The 22,500-nt window shown below is 44.3% G+C and overlaps 1 protein-coding gene across 1 annotated transcript in view; it reads right to left on the bottom strand.

Moving 5' to 3' along the window:
- Nucleotides 1-22,500, bottom strand: part of LOC306912920 (uncharacterized protein) — a 48,675-nt gene that overhangs the window by 10,181 nt on the left and 15,994 nt on the right. The window lies entirely within an intron of this gene.

Below are 22,500 nucleotides of genomic sequence, written 5' to 3'. Positions count from 1 at the left end.
CAACGATGTGCTTTAGTTCTGAACACTGAACGTCACACTGAACGTTCAATCATTCTCCATCTAATTGTACAAGTCAAATATTTTGGTTCATACAAACAGCTAGAGGGCCTGACCGTCTATAACTCTATGTTATATATTTTAGCTGTTTTGTATGGGCCTAGACACTAGGCGCTTAAAAAATAATCACACCCGTGTGAACTGAGTGGTGTAAGGTCGTATATAGACTGATCAGCTGTGGTCTGACGTAATGTCTGACGTAATGAAATCACACCCGTGTGAACTGGGTGACCATAGCAACCATGCTCATTTGTTTTGGTACGGACAGACACGTAAACTAACAAAGCCAGTTGTAGGAGTGGTTTACACCACTCAAAAACTGCTAAAATATATATGGTGTATACATATACAGTATATAGAATAGACAATAGATGCTTAAAACAGAGCTAATCAACGTCTAGGCTAAGCCATAGCCGTTGAAAAAAAACGTTGGCTTTTAGAGCAGTTATAAGGAGGTTTTGGACGGACGTCTATAGCTCAGTGGGCTGTGATGTGTGTGTTTTAGCTCTGACATCAGAGCTGCGACAGTGCTGCAAATGGAGCTGCAACTAGAGCGAAACACGATCGACAGGGACACCATAGAACGTATACGAGGATGCATCAATCATGCATTCGGCTCATCGATCACAATTTACAATTGAATCAGGGTCAAATTGTTTGTGTTGAGACATCCAGGACTGCATGGAGTTGCATGTCAGTTTACTATTATATATATATATATATATATATATATATATATATATATATATATATATATTTTTTTAATATATATATCATTGTCCTGTAATTCATGTCGAATGTCATGTTTTTATGTTCTGTGTGGACCCCAGGAAGATTAGCTGCTGCTATGCACCAGCTAATGGGGATCCTAATAAAACTCTAAAACTCTAAACTATTAGCGAAACTATATCGATTCAGCAATGCATCGATCACGATTCGTTCCGTCCGTCGTTCCATCCGTCACGCCACCATATATGGCCCTCAGTCCCTCACGCCTCGTGACACGCCACACCACCATATATGGTCGTCAGTCCCTCATGCCTCGTGACACGTCACGGCACCATATACACAGTCGACGTGCCATATATGGCCGTCTCCATATATGAAGATCACAACACTGACCTCATCAAACCCTGGATAACAATACATGGAGAAGACTGGATCATCACTATAGATCTGCATATATGGAGTCGGCCAGTAACTCTACTTCTGACCTCAAACCACATATATGGAGCTGACCTGTTCTGACATTCCATATGTTGTTTCTGCCCCACCTGTCCTTCCTCTTTGATGTCTCCTTTTTGACTGATACCTGTCCATTCAAACTGTAGACGGGCCTGCCCCAAAGTTATTAGTGCAGCCGCGCCCGGCAGCCGGCGAAAACTAGAGTTCTCAACAGGCCCGAAAATTACGGCCCGGCGCTACCTGGGTCCTCATCAAACCCTGCACACTCAAGACACTGCCTCCGCTGGCACCCTTAGATCTCCATATATGGAGCTGACCTGTTCCGACATTCCATATATGGCCAGACCTCATCAAACCCTGTATACTCAAGACACGCTCCATATATGGCCAGACCTCATCAAACGCTGTACACTCAAGACATGCTCCATATATGGCCAGACCTCATCAAATGTACACTCAAGACACGCTCCATATATGGCCAGACCTCATCAAACCCTGTACACTCAAGACATGCTCCATATATGGCCAGACCTCATCAAATGTACACTCAAGACATGCTCCATATATGGCCAGACCTCATCAAATGTACACTCAAGACACTGCCCCCGCTGCCACCGTGTGAGCTTGTAGATCTGCGATATGCATTTAGGGCTGGAGTGGTTAATGTATGTTTTGTAATAATAATCAAGTAAATCAACACATACAAAGTACAGTAACTAGTCTAACTAAAGTTCTCAAATAATTGCAGTGGAGTAAAAGTACAGCATCTGTCTCTGAAATGGAGTAGAAGTAAAAGTACTGGAAATTTGACATACTCAAAGTTGTGCTCAAGTAGTACAGTATAGTTACTTTCCACCACTGGCTGTCACTATAAGCATGGCTGTGTTGTTGCGCTGCAGCTTCACAGAGCTTCCCTCCCCTCCCACAGGGCTTGCGTGAGTACACTGAACTGTGTGTGTGTGTGTGTGTGTGTGTGTGTGTGTGTGTGTGTGCGTGTGTGTGTGTGTGTGTGTGTGTGTGTGTGTGTGTGTGTGTGTGTGTGTGTGTGTGTGTGTGTGTGTGTGTGTGTGTGTGTGTGAGACGGGATTGGCTTACAGCCACATCCTTTGCCTATTCCCAGACCTTTCCCTCTCGCCCACCCCATTCCTCCCTCTCTCTGTCTCTCTCTCTCTCTCTCTCTCCCCCCCCCCCCCCTCTCCCTCTCTGCAGGCACAGCAGAATATACTGTATACATACACTGCACGCACGCACGCACGCACGCACGCACGCACGCACGCACGCACGCACGCACGCACGACAGAGGTGAAATGAGGAGAAACTAGAAGAAGTGCCCTTCTGGGCACAGGTCTCCACCAGGAGGATAGGACTGTGTGAGATGTTTGAATGTTTAGGAGTAATATAAACATGTTTGCCTTTGATGGAAATTGGATGATTTGAGGCATTTTGTTCCAAAAATGTGTTTTGCAAAAATCAACCTGTTGGTGGCGCTATAACAGGCCAATGTGAAAAGGGTGGGATATATTCCTCAGCCTAGTAAGTAAATGTGTGAAAGATTTCACGTAAATTGCATGCTGCGTTCATGATTTGAGGCTATTGTTCAAAACGGGGCAATCTTGCAAACTGTGAAAGCCAATTATAGCCAATTAGGATGGAATATGAAATATCGGACAGATCCAACTTGAGCACATGACCATAGAGATACTGTGTAACGATTTGTGAGATTTTTGGACAGAATCTGGAGGAGTAATGTAAAAAAATGTGTTTTACAAAAGTCGGCCTCCTGGTGGCGCTATAAAAGGCAGATGCGGAAATTGCAGGTCAAAGGTTTGTCCTTGGCCTCTAGGGAGTGTGCATGCAACGTTTCACGCAGATCGGTGCAGTTTTAGGTAAAAATGTGAAAAGCTGCCTCATGGTGGCGCTATAACAGGCCGTTCTGGAAAATGCGGGGCAGAGGTTCATCGTTGCCATCCAGGGAGTGTGTGTGCAAAGTTTGGCATCGACCGGGTTAACGGTGCCGGAGATTAGCTGTACACAGACGGACGGAAGGAAGGACGGACACACACACACACGGACACACACACGGACGGAGTGCAAAACATACTCTCTCCCCATGCCTTCGGCCTGGTGGAGACAAAAAAGGAACCAAGGAACATAACATAAGGAAGGAGAGAAGCAGAGAGGGAGAAAAACAAACAGAGAGAGAGTGTGTGTGTGTGTGTGTGTGTGTGTGTGTGTGTGTGTGTGTGTGTGTGTGTGTGTGTGTGTGTGTGTGTGTGTGTGTGTGTGCGCGCGCGTGTGTGTGTGCATGCGCGCGTGTGTGTGTGCATGCGTGCATGTGTGTGTGCGTGCGTGCGTGCGTGCGTGCGTGCGTGGTGTGTGTGTGTGTAAAAGAACAGCACACACAGGCTGGCCAGGCGCAGCTATAGCTTGTCACGCGAGCTAACCCTCTGTCAATCTCCCCCCCTCCCCCGCCCTGACAGGGCCCTGGCAGCCTGCCAAGGCGTTGCGTGCAAGCCGGCAAGCCACATTAGCCCATAAAGAATTTCATAATAGCAACAGCTGTTAAATATTGATGACTGCTGGCGAACGCTCAATGGTGCTCCGCAGAAAGGTTAAGCCCGCAGTGTAATGGAAGCTAATATTTCATTACACACAGGATAAGATGTCCAGAGAGAGAGAGCTAGCTCTCTTTCTTCTTTTTCCCTCTCTGGTTTGTTGTTTTTTTGTTTTGTTATGTGTTTTTTCTACTTTGGAACACATGAAAGGATGGCCTTCGAAGACAACAAAGGCAACCAAAAAGACTGGCTATTTTCACGGGTGTCCGTGAACATAATTTTGACAAATGTATTTGCAAATATAGATCCTTTATAGTTCTGTCGTGGTTTGACAGCATAGGATCAATAATATCATTCCTTTATAATGGTTGAAACGTTCAGTCATTCTGAATGTAATTATTCAAGTTAAATATTTCACTTAGTAATCAGTGCCATGGTATTGTTTTCTAAAATGAATAGAATGATATCTTCTTTAAAAAATCTAATAAAACAAATAGAGCAATTTAGTTACTGTTTCACAAACCAACTGGTTCATTTTTCTGATGCCAAAAATATGGTAGCAATAATCCATGAAGTAGCTGGTAGCTTACACTACTATTATACGGTCACACAGCACAAACTAAAATCTTGTCATTTTCTAAATGAAGAGACAACAACTCAGTTTAGCACAATTGTAATTACTCTTTCACAAACCAGCAGGATTATATATTGTCTCTTGCCGAAAATCAGTCCTTTTTTGGCAAAGCGACGCTGGCATGTGATGAAGTATACATTAAACGCTATATACGTTAAGGTCACACAGCGACATCCAGCGTTCTAATTTAACCTGGAGACCCCGTGATGAAAGGAACACTGTGTGTTTTAACACTGACATCAGAGCTGCAACTAGAGAGGGACACCATTAACACACACAGGATTCATTAATCATGCATTTGGGCTCATCAATCAGAACTTGCATTGGAAAATGGGTTCTTAACCCATTGAGATTCTACTAAATGTCTTCTAAATGGTCCGTTGAACAGTTTTCTGAAAAAAGCTGTTTCTATATCATATAATAAATGATATGTATTCGGCTGCCGAGCCCCATCTGAAAATATGTCGTTCCAGGAACCGCCCAGAAACAAAGATTTGAGTTAACACGGAGCCCGCCAGAAACGAGGAACACGGAGGGTTAAATTAGTACCCTAGCCCGCCAAGCAGGACAGTGGCCGCGGCCATTTTGAAAATGCGCGCGCATCCACAAGCGTTTACCCAGACAAGCGTTTTCAACGGCCTGTAGCAGGCGCTGTGATACTCGCGGTCGGGTTTTTCCAACACCAACCGAGAGAACAACCGGTCAAGACAACACCACACACAGGAGTTTGTCACTGTAACATGTGATTACGGATATTTGGCTCTTCAAAGTAAGTGTTACGTGTGCTAAAACCCTGGCAGTACGCTATTAATTAATGGCGGCGGATTAAGAGTTCAAATATGGTGTGAAAGAATATAATATTCAAAGCTTTCTGCCACATTTTCAAAATTTTTTGAAAATAGCAGATCTACAGCTCGTAGCGAGGCACTCGGTGCCGCGCTATACGCTTGTAGATCTGCTATTTTTCAACAGCTAAAGTTTAAAATAATGGTTAAATTGGTTAAGGGCTAAGGTGACACACATTAAGCTGCACTGAATGTTTAAAAAAATGAAAAATATGAACAATGTCTTTTTGAGGGAACTATCTATATAAATAAAAGGAAAAAGGGGGGGTGACTGACTAGTATTAAAAACTTGTTTTTTCTTTAATTTGCAACAATTCATAGTGTTGCATTATACTATCATATACAGGCCTACAAGGCATACCCTGACATGCATGGGGTAATCTTACTCAGTGTGTAATCACTGACATGTTTATAGCATAATGTTTGATAAAGATGTGCATCAGAGAATGTGTTAACATGATTGATGACATAATGAAATCTCTCAAATCCCTCACTCTTGGGGAGCGTGGAAAAACAATCACAATGATGACCAAACAAACAAGACCGCATTCTGTAAGTAGCCGCGACTCAAAGTAACGTGGAAAAGCGCTAATGATAATGAAACAAACACGATCAAATACAGTAGAATACTGTAGATATAAATGTTTACGCTTCTCTGTTTTGGTTGGCAGACAGACTCAATGTATGCCTCGGGCGAAACTGGCTTGCGCAGCAGCTTCTGCTAGCATGAGCAGTGCTACTGTATGCGGCACGACTGAATAGACAAGGAGAAAATAATGCTACCGGTCTTTGCACACTGTATATGTACGCTGTCAAAAAATCGTGACTTGCATTATGTCAAAATGTAGTTATTATTTGTATTATTTGTATTTGTTTTTCTTCGCTCCTAGGGTCAGGATAAGATCTTTCCTACGGCGAGGATAATATGAGTGACAATGTTGACAAGCATATATACCAGCCTCTCTGACCCATCGACATAATAATAAATGTCTGGCTCCTCCTGACAACAAAAGCCCCAAAAAGGTTGACTTATTTATTTATACAAACACTTACAAGCAGCATGATGTCTGTAGCTGTGAAGTGTAGCCCTATACTATGCAGTATGCATTGAATTTCTATGCGCACGCACGCACGCACGCACGCACGCACGCACGCACGCACGCATGCACGCGCACGCACGCATGCGCACACACGCACACGAGTGGTGTGACTGCAGACTGCAAAGGGGGAAATTGCGTGAGACGAGACAGTTATCCAGGGAAGCACTTTTCTTGTTGAAACCAAATGAAAACAGCGGATTTACTGACTGCTCTGCTCTGTTCTGGTCTGTTCTACAGTATAAGGGCTCCAGTGGGCCAAACACCAGCCACAGCCCACAGTGCCGCTGGCCAGAGGATTACAAAAAAAAAAAGAAAAAAAAAAAAGAAACGACATATATTTACAGTAAGCTAGGACGCTGTCCTGAGCCAAAAATTATTCAACAGGTGTGCCGTGTGCTTTCCCAAGCCGTATAAGCCCACCCTCTCAGAGTTAAATTAACACTCTGGACCCCCCCCCCCCCCCCCCCCTCCCCTCCCTTTCCATTATGCCCAAACACACATTCTGGTACAGACTCACATGAAGACAATTTTCCTTTTTGAGAAAATCCAATGTTTACCGTCTCATTAGCTACATGTGGCTCTAGCTATAGCATCATCACTATGCTGGGCCTTTCATGACAGGAGGAAATATTTCGGCAGATGAAATAGCAGATCTATTTTCTTTCTCTTTCTGAAAACAACTAAAATGAGGGAGCTTGCACGAAAACCAATTTAAAACACTGCTTTACACACGCAGAACTGTGGGGGGGAAAAAGAGAAAAAACATATACTGATTCTGAATTTGACCATGTAGATCTGCTACATTGAGCGAAGAGATTTGGTGTAGAGGGAAATAAGGTGGGTTTCAGTGGTTCAACCATTCTCCCGTCAAAGCTAATTAACCTCAAATCTCGCAAAAAAGCTTTTTTGTGTTGATGCCTGTAAGAAAATGTGACGTATCAGACATGGCAATTGATCAAGCACCAATATATGGTCCATATTGAAAGGAAAGAAATGTCCACACAAGGACAAATATAAATAGTTCAGGTGCAGCAAAGTTACATCAACAAAATCAAGGCATATGTCCTCGGTCCCGATACAACAAGCATGTCATGTCACCCAGCATTCCATGGACACGAATAGTAGTGTATAGCATCCTTAAAGTTCGAAACCCCCTCCAACAACCAGTCCGCGGGTATGTCTCAGGCTGGACCACCAGAGGAAACAATTCCCCAGTCCACTCCTGCATTGCCACCCTGTGCCATATCGTTCTCCGCAGCGTGGCTGATCCCATGGGCCCACAATCCACCCACTGTTGTTCCGACAGCGGACGGACACACCGCTAGAAGGCCAGGTCTGACGCCTCTCTTCCCGGTAGCTGCTCATGGGAAGGGCCACCAGGCAGCACCGGCTGTCGGTATACTCCATCGGTGAGCAGTGCCTTGTTGTATGCAAGCTTGCGATTGTGTTGAAGCACACAGTCCACAGAGGTGCTTAAATCTGCACCCACTACATTAACGGGGCTTACACGCATGCACGCACGGCACGCACGGCACACACACGCACGCACGCACGCACGCACGCACGCACGCACGCACGCACGCACGCACGCACGCACACACACACACACACACACACACACTCTGCACCATGTTGGCGTTGGAGCCCAGTAACCATCTACAAAACAATGTAAAACAGCTGCAGAGCTTGTTAAACTTTTAAAATCTCCAGTTTGATGTCTTTCTGGAGCTGATTCCAGAACCATGGAGCATGACAACTATAATCCTCCTAAATGGATAGACGAGGGACGGTATAACCATAGATATAAAATAAATCACACCTGTGTGAAGTGAGGGGCGCTCATTAAAGTCTAACTCATGTTGATTAGGTGATGTAATGGTGATGTATTGTCAACACAAACATTAAACACCATTAACAATAAAGAGACAATATGACGTAATGAGGCACATTACATTACAAATTTTCCCTTCATTGTCAATGGCGTTTACAAAACAAACATTAAACTAAAGACAAACATTAAACATGTGTATAGGAGGAGCTGGCGCCCCTCAAAAAATATATATAGATGCCTCATTGGTTGGAGCCAACATGTGTGTCCAGCGTAAGGCGGAAGTCAGGCGGAAGTGCGGAAGGCACGCTGCGTCGCTGTCACTCAAGTGACAACTGGCCAATCACAGCATGTCTGTTCCGGGCCTTATGAATTCAATCCAAAGGAGTTTTATTGGCATGAGAAAACAAACGTTGTTACGTTTACATTGCCTTGATTGGCCTAACGAACGTCCTCTTCCGTGACGCAACGCGGAAGCTTGGCAAGATTAAACCCGCCCCACCTGCCTGCAATTGGCCTTCTCTGCTCTGTGACGCACTCATTGGCATATTTTTACATAATGTAAAAATATGCCAATGAAGCCATCTGCACTGTGATAATGAAGTCAAGCATGGCCTGTGATGAAGATGACAGTGTTGTGTAAGGCAGGGGTTCTCAACGTTTTTGGCCGGGGACCCCCGAAAATGCTTTGGCAACGTCTCGGGACCCCCGCCCCGCCCCCTCCCGACCCCCAATATAAATTGACTGCTACAATAACCTTAAACCATTTTGGGCGGGAACCCCTTTTGGTGTTTTAAGCATTGTTATAATTTAGCTATTGAAAAATAGCAGATCTACAAGCTCATAGCGCGCCACCGAGTGGCGCGCTACGAGCTTGTAGGTCTGCTATTTTTGAAAAATCGTGAAAAAGAATTAAAAAAATAATTTGGGGACCCCCTAAAATAATTTGGCGACCCCCCGAGGGGTCGCGACCCACGGGTTGAGAACCCCTGGTGTAAGGGACATATAAGGCTCCATGGTAAACAGTGTATATTATAGCTGTTATAGTGGAAGCAGATGAGATGAGCAATTGAGAGGATTGCAACGAAGCGAATCCTAAAACGATTATGGCTGGATATAGATCAGTGGTTCCCAAAGGAGAGATTAGACGTTTTCCCGGGATCCAAACTAGTGAAAATAGCAGATCTACAAGCACACAACATGTCGCTTCGCGTCGCGTTGCGAGCTTGTAGATCGGCATTTTTTTCTCGGAACTTACAAGTTGTCATTGAGGAGGAAGTGATGTCACTGAGGAGGAAGTGATGATTCTGACGACTCCCGGAAAATACGTGCTGTGATTGGCCAGTAGTCACTTTGAGTGGCAGCGTGCCGTGCCTCTAAGCAATTTATGAGGGGCGGTCTTATCATTATACATCATCATACATCATCTCATGAACAAGTGAATTTATGTGATTGGTTGGTTAAATCATATTTGGCGGACATTTGACCTAATTTCTCCTTTCATTGTCAATGGCAAATATTGAGACGTGTGGGGACAAAAGCTGTGTATAGGAGGGGCTCAAAAAACTGAGCAGGCATGATTTTTCCCTCACCCCCCCCCCCCCCCCCCCACCCCCCCCCCCCAGCAAATCGAACCGGCAACTAAAGGCAGACTCTCGGTATGCCATTCAATGAGTCAAACAAAATGAATATCCCAACAATCCCCAGAGGAGGATAGGGAATATCTTGCAGATGATTCATGTTTGAGGGTTTCGGGAAGCCCCTTATTGTCCCCGTTGCATCTCTGGACCTCTGAAGTCTTTGACCAAACTCCCAGAACCCCTTTTATCGGTCTGCTGCGTTGCCACTGTGTCGAGCCCCAAGGCCTGAGCCATGGTGGCCAACAATGTTCACTGCTTGTTCACACACACACACACACACACACACACACACACACACACACACACACACACACACACACACACACACACACACACACACACACACACACACACACACACACACACACACACACACACACACACGCAGGAACACCCAAGACGCGCCCGCCGACAAGCACCCAACAAGCAATACAATTCAATACAATTCAATACATGATTCAACAAGGTTGATTTGGAAACAATTTACGTTGCACTCGTGTGGAGTGTGGAGTGGTCTGTTAAAACCATTATGTTTAAGCCCGCTGAGACAAATAACAATGGGCAGATGGTCCTTCGGACTGAATCCATATCGCTCTAAATGCTGTTCTTGCACGCAACTGTATAGATTAAAGGCCAACACTATGCGTCATATGACAAAACGTATCTCCAACTTGTAAATGTGGCACGAGATGGAGAAGGACAGACGCTCCTTCGTCACTAGTATCCAGAGAAGCCAGTTTACACTTTCATGCAAACATTCTATCTGGGCTCTATACAGTACATCTATGCTTAGTTATCTGTGAATCATTATGTTATGCAATATGAGAATACTAGCAACATGAAAGTCTTGCAGGTCAACACCGTCGCACGCACATGCACATGCACACGCACACGGACACACACACACACACACACACACACACACACACACACACACACACACACACACACACACACACACACACACACACACACACACACACACACACACACACACACACACACACACACACACACACACACACACACACACACACACACATACCAGTAATTAAATAGGTGCAAGGTGTACACAGATCAAGTGATAGCTGTGATGTAGATCATGTTTTATGCATGACGGACATTAACCTGTAGGACAACAGACACTGCTGGGGGTGTTGTGTGTCAGTTGTGTTGTTTGTCGTACTTTATTTGAGTATTTCCAATTTCCAATACTTTTACTTCTACTCCACTACATCTCGGATCCAAATATTTAGTAACTTTAGTAACTTTAGCAGTTACTTTATTATTATTATTATTATTATTATTATTACAAAACATACATTATAACCACTTCAGCCCTATGTACATTTCGGCCATTTGAAAATAGCCGATCTGCAAGCTTGCAATGCGTCGACGTAATGTGACCTTGTAGATATGCTATTTAAAACAAACTTGAAATGGGACATATCTGCATAATGGGTATACTTTTACTTTTGGTACTTCAAGTATATTTTGATACGAATACTTTTGTACTTTTAATTTTTAATACTCAAATAAATGTTAGAATTCCAGACTTGTACTTGTGACAGGGTATTCCTATACTGCAGTATTGATACTTTTACTTAAGACTGAGTGGGTGTGAGCGGTAGGAAGGAGGGAGGGAGGGAGGGAGGAGAGAGGGGAGGAGGAGAGAAGATGAGAAGGAGGGAGTGAAAGGAGAGGAGGAGGAGGGAGGGAGGGAGGGAGGGAGGGAGAAAGGGAGTGGCAGGAGCGGGGGATAGCGTGCGAAGACCTAATGGAATGCTTCAACCCCAAATGGGTCACATCAGTAGCCTGCAATCAACAAATTTATCCTCGCCAAGTTTGCATGCTTTACGTCTCAGAGAGGGGCAAAGAGAAGCCTTTCTCTCTGTCTCTGTCCGCCTTGGGTCCAGATATTAACCATGCAGTCAAGCCCTGCAGTGTGTACTACAACATTGTTAACCATGCAGTCAAGCCCTGCAGTGTGTACTAGAACATTGTTGCGTACTGTATACAGCAAAAACAAGCGCACAACAACAACAACGCCATTTTCCCACAATTTAATTTGATGCATTTATGCGTTTCTTGAACTTTTGGAAACATTTGGAGGAAACTTTCAGAGCTTTGGGGGGGGGGGGGGGGGGAGGGGATTGTGGTAATATTGACATGCCCCCAAAAATAGGTAATGTAGGCTACATTATTCCAGGTACAGGAGGAGCCTATAATGGGGTGGTGGGTGGGAGAAAAAGAGGAGAGTCGCTGTGTGTGTGTGTGTGTGTGTGTGTGTGTGTGTGTGTGTGTGTGTGTGTGTGTGTGTGTGTGTGTGTGTGTGTGTGTGTGTGTGTGTGTGGGTGGGGGTGTGGGCGGGGGTGTGTGTGTGTGTGTGTGTGTGGGGGGGGGGGGGGTGACCCTGTAATAGCTTGCACTGCATGCAAAGTCGTGGGTGTTTTGCATATTTTTGCACTGTACTGTGCCTGAGAATCTCACCCCTGCAGTTAACCCAGTATACCATACTTTTAAAATCTCAAAAATATACTTTTTATCATCTCGGTCAGACCGAGGTTTCTTTTGTGTCCTCATGTGTGTCTGTGTCCATGCAGCTAAATCTCAGACACTGTGGGACGACTGCTTTGCATAATGCGCTTCCTACTAGTCCTAACAGTACTGTTAGCCGCGCCACACGCGAATCCGCATAGTCCACCAAATCCATATCTATAGAGCCATACGACAGACAGAGGCCTGGCTGTGCAGCGCTATAGGGTTGAAAGGGCTAAGCTGGTGTTATGTGCAGCCGGGTTAATGGATTGATGCGTTTTAGTCACCAGTCAGTCACCCCCATTATGTCTGACCTTCTGTGACCTCAGCGGCGCTGGCCTAGTAAACCTTGACTGCCCCGGCCGGTGGATGTACAGTTCTGACTATCTAACACACACGGACAGATGGATAACACACTACTGGCAGGTTTGCCAGATTTTGCGAGCAAAACAAATTAAGCAACAGGTCTACGAAAACACATTTGGAAATAGCAGATCTACAAGTTCACAACGTGTCACCAAGTGAGCTTGTGGATCTGCTTTATTTTAATGTATGGGAGTTAAGCTTGGGATAAATATTTGGGGGGTCCTTGACATTTTTCCGAACCACTGGTTTAAACACCATTAGGAGGCAAGCCTGTAACTCTGACAGGCCCCGGCCGGCCTTTTCCACCGAGGTTGAACCAGTTCCGTCCTTTTTTCTCTGCCTAATTTTTAAACTAGATGAATTGCTTCAGATCACTAAATGTTGGTTCGGGACTGGAACCAAAAAGTACTTATCCTTGCCCTGAAGTTGGAACCAATGTGGGCGTGCCACTATAAATAATAGGGGTGCACGATTATTAAATTATGACCAATATCCGATCTCCGATTATTTGCCGATACCAATTCTGACCGATTCCGATATTATACAGAGGACCACAATGGAAACAAGCCTAGGCCCTATAGGGGCTTGGCCCAAAGTCTGTTAACTCTATAATTGCTGCTAGCTGTTAGCTCCAGGGGCCATCGCATAGGTTCACTTTAAATAGACGTTTTTTGCCCGCCCCTCCCCCCACACACACACTCGCTATGAAACTACAGCATTGGAAGACACACAAGCTCCTTACCTCTCGTCAGAAGCTTTAACATGGCGCCAGCATCGAGGTATAACAAAGGCACAAATTAAATCCGAAATGTGGATGGCAGAAAAACCACCAAGAACAGCGATTTTAGAAGAAGAGTTATGACTGTTTGAAAATCACAAAATTAAATGTACACAAATTAAATGTAGAAAAAGTTAAAGTTTATTTTTACTTAAGATTTTACATCATATTTGGCTTTTGTTGTAGACTAGAGGTACTAGACACTTTTGATTTATATTGAACTGGTGAAAACCGATTCAATAATCTGTATTATTTTGAGACCGATATGGCATTTTTATGGCCGATATGGCCTATTCCGATTAAGCTACCGATTAATTGTGCATCAGAATGGAACCAGTTCTACAACCAAATGTATTTTGGTGGAAAAGGGGTCTGAGAGTTATATGTGGCCCGTGGTCAAATTGCATACGAACCTGCAGGTTCTGTGAAAAGTATAAGTTTGAGAAGCACTGATCTACATTGTGCAATGGAAGGCTATACATTTAATCCAAAAACTGTTCACTTAGATCCCTTATTTCACTTGGCTCTCATTCACGCTAACAGCAACATTAACAATGTGGTTGTCCGTCATTATGCAGAGTGCCAAACACGGCTCTGTTGACACACAGTTAACACAAACGGCCTCGACAACATCACATGGAAAGAGGAAATTCACTCGCAAGTTCAACTCACTGGCCAAAGAGGAAAACAAATATATTTCATTTTTTTATCCCGCGATTTTGTAACACATTTTTCACCCCTGTGTCAATTATCTAATGTGATCCTGGGCTCTACACACCCTCCGCCAACCTAGTCCCCATATATGGGGGACATGGGGAGAGCAACGAACTTGAACTCATGTTTCCTTCATGCGTGAGTGTCCAAGTTGCTCCTTTACACCTGACAGGGGGGAGTTTCCCTGGTTGGACGTAGCGCGTGGAAGGAACACGTTATTCCAACCAGTTCCTTTCCCCTCCATCAGGCACCCCGGCTGGCCAGGGGGAGGCAGTTTAGAGACCAGGATTACTGCATGTTTTTTGTGAGGGTACCTACCCTAGGGGAAACCAATTTATCTTGATGGTTTTCCGAGAGTTGGTAACCAAATGGACCCAAATTAGACCTTTAACTCTTGAGAGCGTAAAATGAAACCAAATTGACCCGTTAAAGCACTTCAATTATAGAATATGCAATTTTAACGGTAATATCGTATATCGTATCGGTATCGCAATATTATAATACCAATATTATAATACAGACATTTTGTCCATATCGTGCAGCCCTAGTTGGGATGCTATAGGGTTCATGTGGTTAAACAGTGAGGGGGTAAAAAAAAGTGTTAGTTTAATGTGTTGATCGATCGCCGTTCACTGCAGACTGACCACCAACCTCAGCAAATATGGAGAAATGTGCAAAAGCCATATTTGATGAATAATGGAATTGCAAGTGGATGAACTCATTCCATGATGTTCAATATGGTTTTGGAATGTGGCCACGCGGCCCCTGCGAGCTCACGGCTTCATTTAAACCCCGTCGCACGGCGCTGTCGCTCGATGGAAAGAACAGAGTGACACCATCGCAGTCGTTTATCATTGTCGATCATGTCATTTCGGTAAAACCAAAGAAAACAGAGACCCTCAGGCAGTGGCGTAAAGTAACTAAGTACATGATTTACTAAAGTACCGTACTTAACCCATTTAGACCTGACGACGATTCTACAAGATGTCTTCTAAATCATGACAGTTTTCTGAAAAACCTATGATTCTATGTCAGTGGTTTCATGTCTGTCAAGCACCCCTAGAATTATATGTAATTGGCCCGCCGCCAACCCCATCACAAAATATGTTGTTCCAGGGACCCTCCAGAAGCAAAGATTTGAGTTAAAAACGTTCGCTCTGAAAGAATATATATTCAAAGATTTGCACCACATTTTCACGATTTTTCAAAAATAGCAGACCTACAAGCTCATAGCGCGGCACTTGGTGCTATGAGCTTGTAGATCTGCTATTTTTCAATAGCTAAACTATAACACAATGCTTGAAACACCAAAAGGGGTTCCCGCCCTAAGTACAATTTCGAGGTATTTGTGCTTCACTTGAGTATTTCCAATTTCCAATACTTTTACTTCTACTCTACTACATATCTGAGGAAAATATTGTACATTTACTCCTCTACATTAATATGAAAAACTTTAGTTACTACTGTAGTTACTTTGTAGATTTTGATTAAAATAAAAAAAATTATACATTTTGAACTCATGAACTGGGTCATTCTGCACAATGAGTACTTTTACTTTTGGTGTTTTAAGTACATTTTGATACCAATACTTTTGTACTTTGACTTAATAATAATAATTATTATTATTATTATTTATGGAATGTCTTAAATTTGTTTTAACATATTATTTTATTAATTTTGTATTTAGAAACAAAAACAATAATCTTTTGAATATGCATTTGTTTTGTATAATTATGTAGGTAATAGAAAATAGGATTATTACTGGAGTCGTGACCCATAGAAATTGGTCCGTGACCCACGAACGTGGGTATAAATTACACCGTTTTGTAATCGTATTCAATCTACAATGTAACTATAGTAACTACAGTTGTCAAATATTTGGAAAACGAGACGTTGTGGAGTAGAAGAAGTAAAAGGGTTGGAAATCAGAAATAAAGTAAAGTACAAGTACCACAAAATGGTACTCTATGTACAGCACTCAAGCAAATGTATTATAGTTACTTTCCACCAACTGTCCCTAGTCAGCAGACCGCTTCTCACAAAGCTCTCCGCTGTGCTCTCTCTCTCTCTCTCTCTCTCTGAGGGCTATCATTACTGTTCACACGCAATGCGCACCGCACATTGCATACTGTGCTGTACGTCTCCCTGCCTGGCTGTCTGTCTGTCTCTGGTCTCATTCCTCCACTCGTCTTGGCCTCGCGCTCGCTGCGAGACTCCGCTGAACTCAGTGGCCTCGGACTTGTTGCACTTTCCGGTGCATGCATGGTCGTTTTTGGGGGGGGGGCATTTGACTATTGGTTCCTTCCACTGTCCTCGTTTTGTCAAGCAAGAACCCAGGATCTGAACTCTCGATCCCCCGGTAGACATTGTTTCATTGCCAACAATCCTCGCGTTACAGTGTAAGCTCTCGCGTTATAGCATACGGTCAATGATAACCGCTACGGCTAAAGGTATGGTTTGTATAGGGTTTTCTGTATGATATGATTCAATTCAGTTCCAATGACTTCATCATATACAAGCGCAGAGTAAACCAAAAGGGTCTCGTTCCTTTGTTTGTTCGTTCGTTGGTCCCTTCCTTCCTCCCTTCCTCCCTTCCTTCCTTCCTTCCTTCCTTCCTTCCTTCCTTCCTTCCTTCCTTTTCCTAATTATAATTAATTTACTGCTGGCCTTAACTGAGTTTGGAGAGGTCTGGGAGATCTGGGAATCGGAAGGTCGCCGATTCGACCCCTCGATCAGCTCACCCAGTGTAAGTGTCCCTGAGCACGACACCCCTTAACTGCTCTCAGAGCCACCTGAGCAGCTATTTGCTGGGTGAAACTGTGAAAGGAAACTCCAACTCCCCTGGGGACCAGAAAATACCCTTTTTCTTATTACTGTATATCTGTCCACATGCCTTTAGTTCAGGCTAATTGCTTCCATCCAGCCATAGTCTCTTGGCATTCTCAGCATGCCATTCCTAGACGAGGAATCTTAATCTGACACTGTTTTTCTCGTCACTGAAGCCTATAAATGAATATCTAACTATAAATAAACCAAGGGCTCAATTTTCGTCACCGCTAAACCCCTTATCCCTAAACTTCTTTGCCTATTTTTAATATTTTGCAAAACATTTTTGAATAGTTAAAATGGTCAGTCTACAAGCTCACAACGTATCAATGTAGATTCGCTATAGTTGAACTATTCAAAAATGTTCTTCAAAATATAAAAAAAAGGCAAAGAAGTTTAGGGATAAGGGGTTTAGCGGTGACGAAAATGGAGTCGTCTGTACGTACGTACATGTGTATGTCTGTGATCCACGCAACTCGAGAACCGTTAAAATTCGACAAACGCGTTCCACACCCCCATGCACAGAAAGCACAAAAGCCTCTGCCCGGGATCTAAGCCTGATCATCCATGGCCTGTTCTGACATCAAACCACTCCATATTCAGGCATGCCTGACACAGAACTATAGGAATAAAGGGACACAGAGAGACAGATACAGAAATCTCCATATGGGCATAAAAGGGACACAGACAGATGGGTGGAACGGGTACTCTGACACAAGTAGGCTAGTATCTATCTATAAATGCACAAACTCGACTCGACTGTTCGCCCCACCGACTTCAAATTAGACATTAGACAATCAGACAGACTGCATTGCAGTATTGATACTTTTACTTAAGTAAAGAATTATGAGTATACTTTTTCCACCACTATAATATACATTAGCCCTGAGCCTCCCTGTGTTGTGTCTCCCGGCCACATGGTCAGACAGACTGAGCGTGCTATCAGCTCTCTGGTAGGAGTTCCTGTTTGCAGTGTGAATAATAGATGCCTCAGTTCAGTGGCCTCGGAGGCGGTCATGCTCTATTAGAGCCTCTCGGAGAGTGATCAGCACACAGCCTCAAACCGCTCACACTGGGAGCCTTGTGAGGGACCACGCGACCCGCTGCACCACTGTGTGTGTGTCTGTCTGTATGTGTGTCCTTGTCCCATTCCTTTACGACAGCGGTTCTGTATGTGTGTCCTTGTCCCATTCCTTTACGACAAACATTTTTGTCCGTGCACCCCCTGTTAGCTCCCGTCCTAGCTGACGCACACCCCCCACATGGAAATGAGATATATATTTTTTACAGTATATGCAACATATATGTTTATCATACATATTCGAAATTGGCCGTCTGCATGGTTGACCTTGTTCCATTCCTTTACGACGGTACATTGTTTGTGGCCAGGGACTGTGGCATGATGCAGCGCTATAAAAGTTTTGTGTGTGTGTGTGTGTGTGTGTGTGTGTGTGTGTGTGTGTGTGTGTGTGTGTGTGTGTGTGTGTGTGTGTGTGTGTGTGTGTGTGTGTGTGTGTGTGTGTGTGCGCGCGTCCACATGCGTGTGTGATCATGTCGCCTAGCCGCTTCTTTTGGGCTTGTTTTCGTGGACCTGCCCGCTTGTTTCTCTCGCAAACTCTGCCTACACCTGCTTCCAAACTCTGCCTACACCTGCTTCCAAACTCTGCCTACACCTGCTTCCAAACTCTGCCTACACCTGCTTCCAAACTCTGCCTACACCTGCTTCCAAACTCTGCCTACACCTGCTTCCAAACTCTGCCTACACCTGCTTCCAAACTCTGCCTACACCTGCTTCCAAACTCTGCCTACACCTGCTTCCAAACTCTGCCTACACCTGCTTCCAAACTCTCCTGGCGACTGAGGATCACGAGAGAGACTCTGTCTGTATGTATTGTCCCATTCCTTTACGAGGACTTGCGAGGTGTTGTATTGTCCCTGTTGTACTGTCTAAGCCACCATATATGACAGAGACTTACAGTACGCCCTCATTTATCAACGCAGTGTACACCCAAATTTGGGTGTACACCGCATTGATAAATGACTAGGGCCTAAGCCTATAGTCCTGACCACCGTCAGGACTATAGGGACTTACAGTACTATAGGGACTGACAGAGACTTACAGTACGCCCTCATTTATCAACGCAGTGTACACCCAAATTTGGGTGTACACCGCGTTGATAAATGAGGGCCTAAGCCTATAGTCCTGACCACCGTCGTGTGAACGAATATGGCTATCAGAGCTGAGTATAGCTATCATGCTGAGTGACATTCTTGTTGTTGTATCATGATTCTAAGACATGTGACATATAGGTTTGTGATTGTAACATAACTGCACCCTGTAATATTTCCTTGTGCATTTCCTTTTGTGTGGACATAAATACATTCTTAAAATGTGTGCGTGTGGCTATACAGTATATGTTAATGCTTTTGTATTTAAATACCTGCAAGCATGTGTGCATGTTTATGTACTCAGTGAAGACTGAAGCCCTCCTCTTATTTCAGCTTAACTGCTCTCTCTCTCTCTCTCTCTCTCTCTCTCTCTCTCTCTCTCTCTCTCTCTCTCTCTCTCTCTCTCAGATCGTTTTCATAACCACTTTTCTGAGGTCAAAGCTTCGTCTGCAGTAGTCACGCAACCCATCCGCTGACTCAGTCGCGCGAGCGCGCACGCACGCACACACGCACACACACACACACACACACACACACACACACACACACACACACACACACACACACACACACACACACACACACACACACACACACACACACACACACACACACACACACACACACACACACACACACGTGCACACACGACCGAGACCAAACCCTCTCTTAAAGAGACAGGCTACTCTCTGAAGGGTCAATGTGCTTATTTTAGCTCGGTTTCAAAGCATTCCCCTGATCTTAGTCACTTAGTGCAGACATGCAACCTATGGCCGCCAATCACAACAAGCCTGCTTTTTTTTGGGTCTCCCGAGTCTGATTCTAATTATCTGATCATTTCCATTGTTTAAATTTCTGCTATACACAGAGAATTATGGAAATCCGCAGGGTTACATTAAATAGGAAGATAACATATCCCCCCCCCCCCCCCTCATAATTATAGGCAAGGAAAACGTGAACAATAATTGAAAGGGTCGGTCAGCAGAGAACGAATGCACCACAGGCGAGGTCAAGAAATATGATTAAGGTCCTTGTACACCAGTAGCACATTTTACCCTCACACAAAAACATGCCGTAATCCTGGTCTCTATACTGCCTCCCCCTGGTCAGCCTGATGGAGGGGAAAGGAACTGGTTATAATAACGTGTACGTCCAGCCGGGGAAACTCCCCTCCTGTCATGTGAAAAGAAGTGGCATGCTCACTCCTCATGCATTGAATGGAGCATGAGCTCAGTTCGTGGCTCCCCCCAGGTTGGCAGAGGGAGAGTATAGCGCCCAGGATTACAGCCTAGGCAATTGGCACCGGGTGAAAAAATGGGTTAAACAAAAAATATTAAACAAAAAAGAAAAAAAAGTACACCCTGGACTGAAGCGTGTATACCTGAGTATGACCCCGCTGTGTTCATTGTCTTGTAAAAAAAACAAAAACTAAAAAACAAACAGAGAGAGCAGTAGCTGATGGGATGTGGCTCAATTGTTGGCTTCTAGGAGAAAAAAAAACCTTGTATCATACCGTTTCTCTCTCTCCCTTTCCCTCTCTCGTCCTCTGGGGGTTCTACTCTCCTACTCATGGCCATTTACAGGACTTCACTTTGCAAGAGGATGCTACAGTACGCACACCAAACCCTTATAATGATGCTACAGTACGCACACCAAACCCTTATAATGATGCTGGTCCACGGCCAAGAGGATGCTACAGTACGCACACCAAACCCTTATAATGATGCTACAGTACGCACACCAAACCCTTATAATGATGCTACAGTACGCACACCAAACCCTTATAATGATGCTACAGTACGCACACCAAACCCTTATAATGATGCTGGTCCACGGCCAAGAGGATGCTACAGTACGCACACCAAACCCTTATAATGGTGCTGGTCCACGGCCAAGAGGATGCTACAGTACGCACACCAAACCCTTATAATGGTGCTGGTCCACGGCCAAGAGGATGCTACAGTACGCATACCAAACCCTTATAATGGTGCTGGTACAGTACGCACACCAAACCCTTATAATGGTGCTGGTCCACGGCCAAGAGGATGCTACAGTACGCACACCAAACCCTTATAATGGTGCTGGTACAGTACGCACACCAAACCCTTATAATGGTGCTGGTCCACGGCCCAATAAGAGGATGCTACAGTACGCACACCAAACCCTTATAATGGTGCTGGTCCACGGCCCAATAATTTGGCTTTTACTTTGTCTTCTATACGATGGGTTTTACTCCTGGGGAAGTCCTGTAAAATGTAAAAAGTATAGTCTTCAAGAGACAAGAAAGTGGCCGCACACACTGATAGTCAAAGTGCCAATAGTGTATTTTTGGACGCAGAGTATAGAACAAGTGAACCCACGTTTTGACAACTGCCTTCTTCTGTACACACTGAGTGTGTGCTCATGAAGAAGACAGTTTTCGGCCACTTATTATCTGCGTCCTATAAAATAAATGATTGGCTCTTTGGCTATCAGTGTGTGCGGCCACTTTCTTGTCTCTTGAAGACTATACTCTGAACCTAGGTTGGTCTAGGTTGCTGTGCTCTCTCGAAGACTATTTTTGACATTTCCAGGACTTCCCCAGGAGTAAAACCCATCGTAGAAGACAAAGGAAAAGCCTAAGGAAGCGAGGAGGACGTGATGTCATGTGTTACCGCTCGCTGCCTGTCGGCTTCCTGTGTTTCTCTGCATGTCCTTGTCTGTCCTCATGGTGTTGTTTTCTGTGTGTCATTATTTAAACCAGTGGTTCTCAAAGTGTGGTCTGTAGACCCCCAGGGGCTCCTTGAGGTGTTTTCCAGCTAAATGGAATTGGTAACTCTGAGTTCCTATAATTCACAGAACTATGGGGGCCCTTGAAATGAAAAGGATTGAAACCACGGTTTCTCAACATTTGGTGTGGGGCACACCGGGGGTCCAAAGGGACACGTACGGGTCTGTTAATTGTAAAGTGTACGAATGGAACTGTTTTATATTTTATTTATTTTTTATATTTGTCTTACAATCTACACGGATGTCTAAGATGGATGTCTTTGTGTGTACTGTATAGCCTAATACACCATGCAATAAACCTTGTACTGTACATACAGAAACAGGTCACGGCTTATGATTAAATAATAATAATTACAATTTAATTCAATTCAATTGCGTGCACATTTAGTGAGGAATTGCCATCCAAGTGTTGTGTCAGAAACATTTGAGCAGGCACATATAACGCCTTTCTTCTTAACTCATTCTAATTTCTCGGACACGCTGAGGTAATTTTCTC

Source organism: Electrona antarctica (genome assembly GCF_951216825.1).
Source record: "Electrona antarctica genome assembly, chromosome: 20".
Lineage (NCBI taxonomy): Eukaryota > Metazoa > Chordata > Actinopteri > Myctophiformes > Myctophidae > Electrona > Electrona antarctica.
Note: the sequence above shows the minus strand (reverse complement) of the source record. Positions and strands in the feature narration are given on the sequence as shown.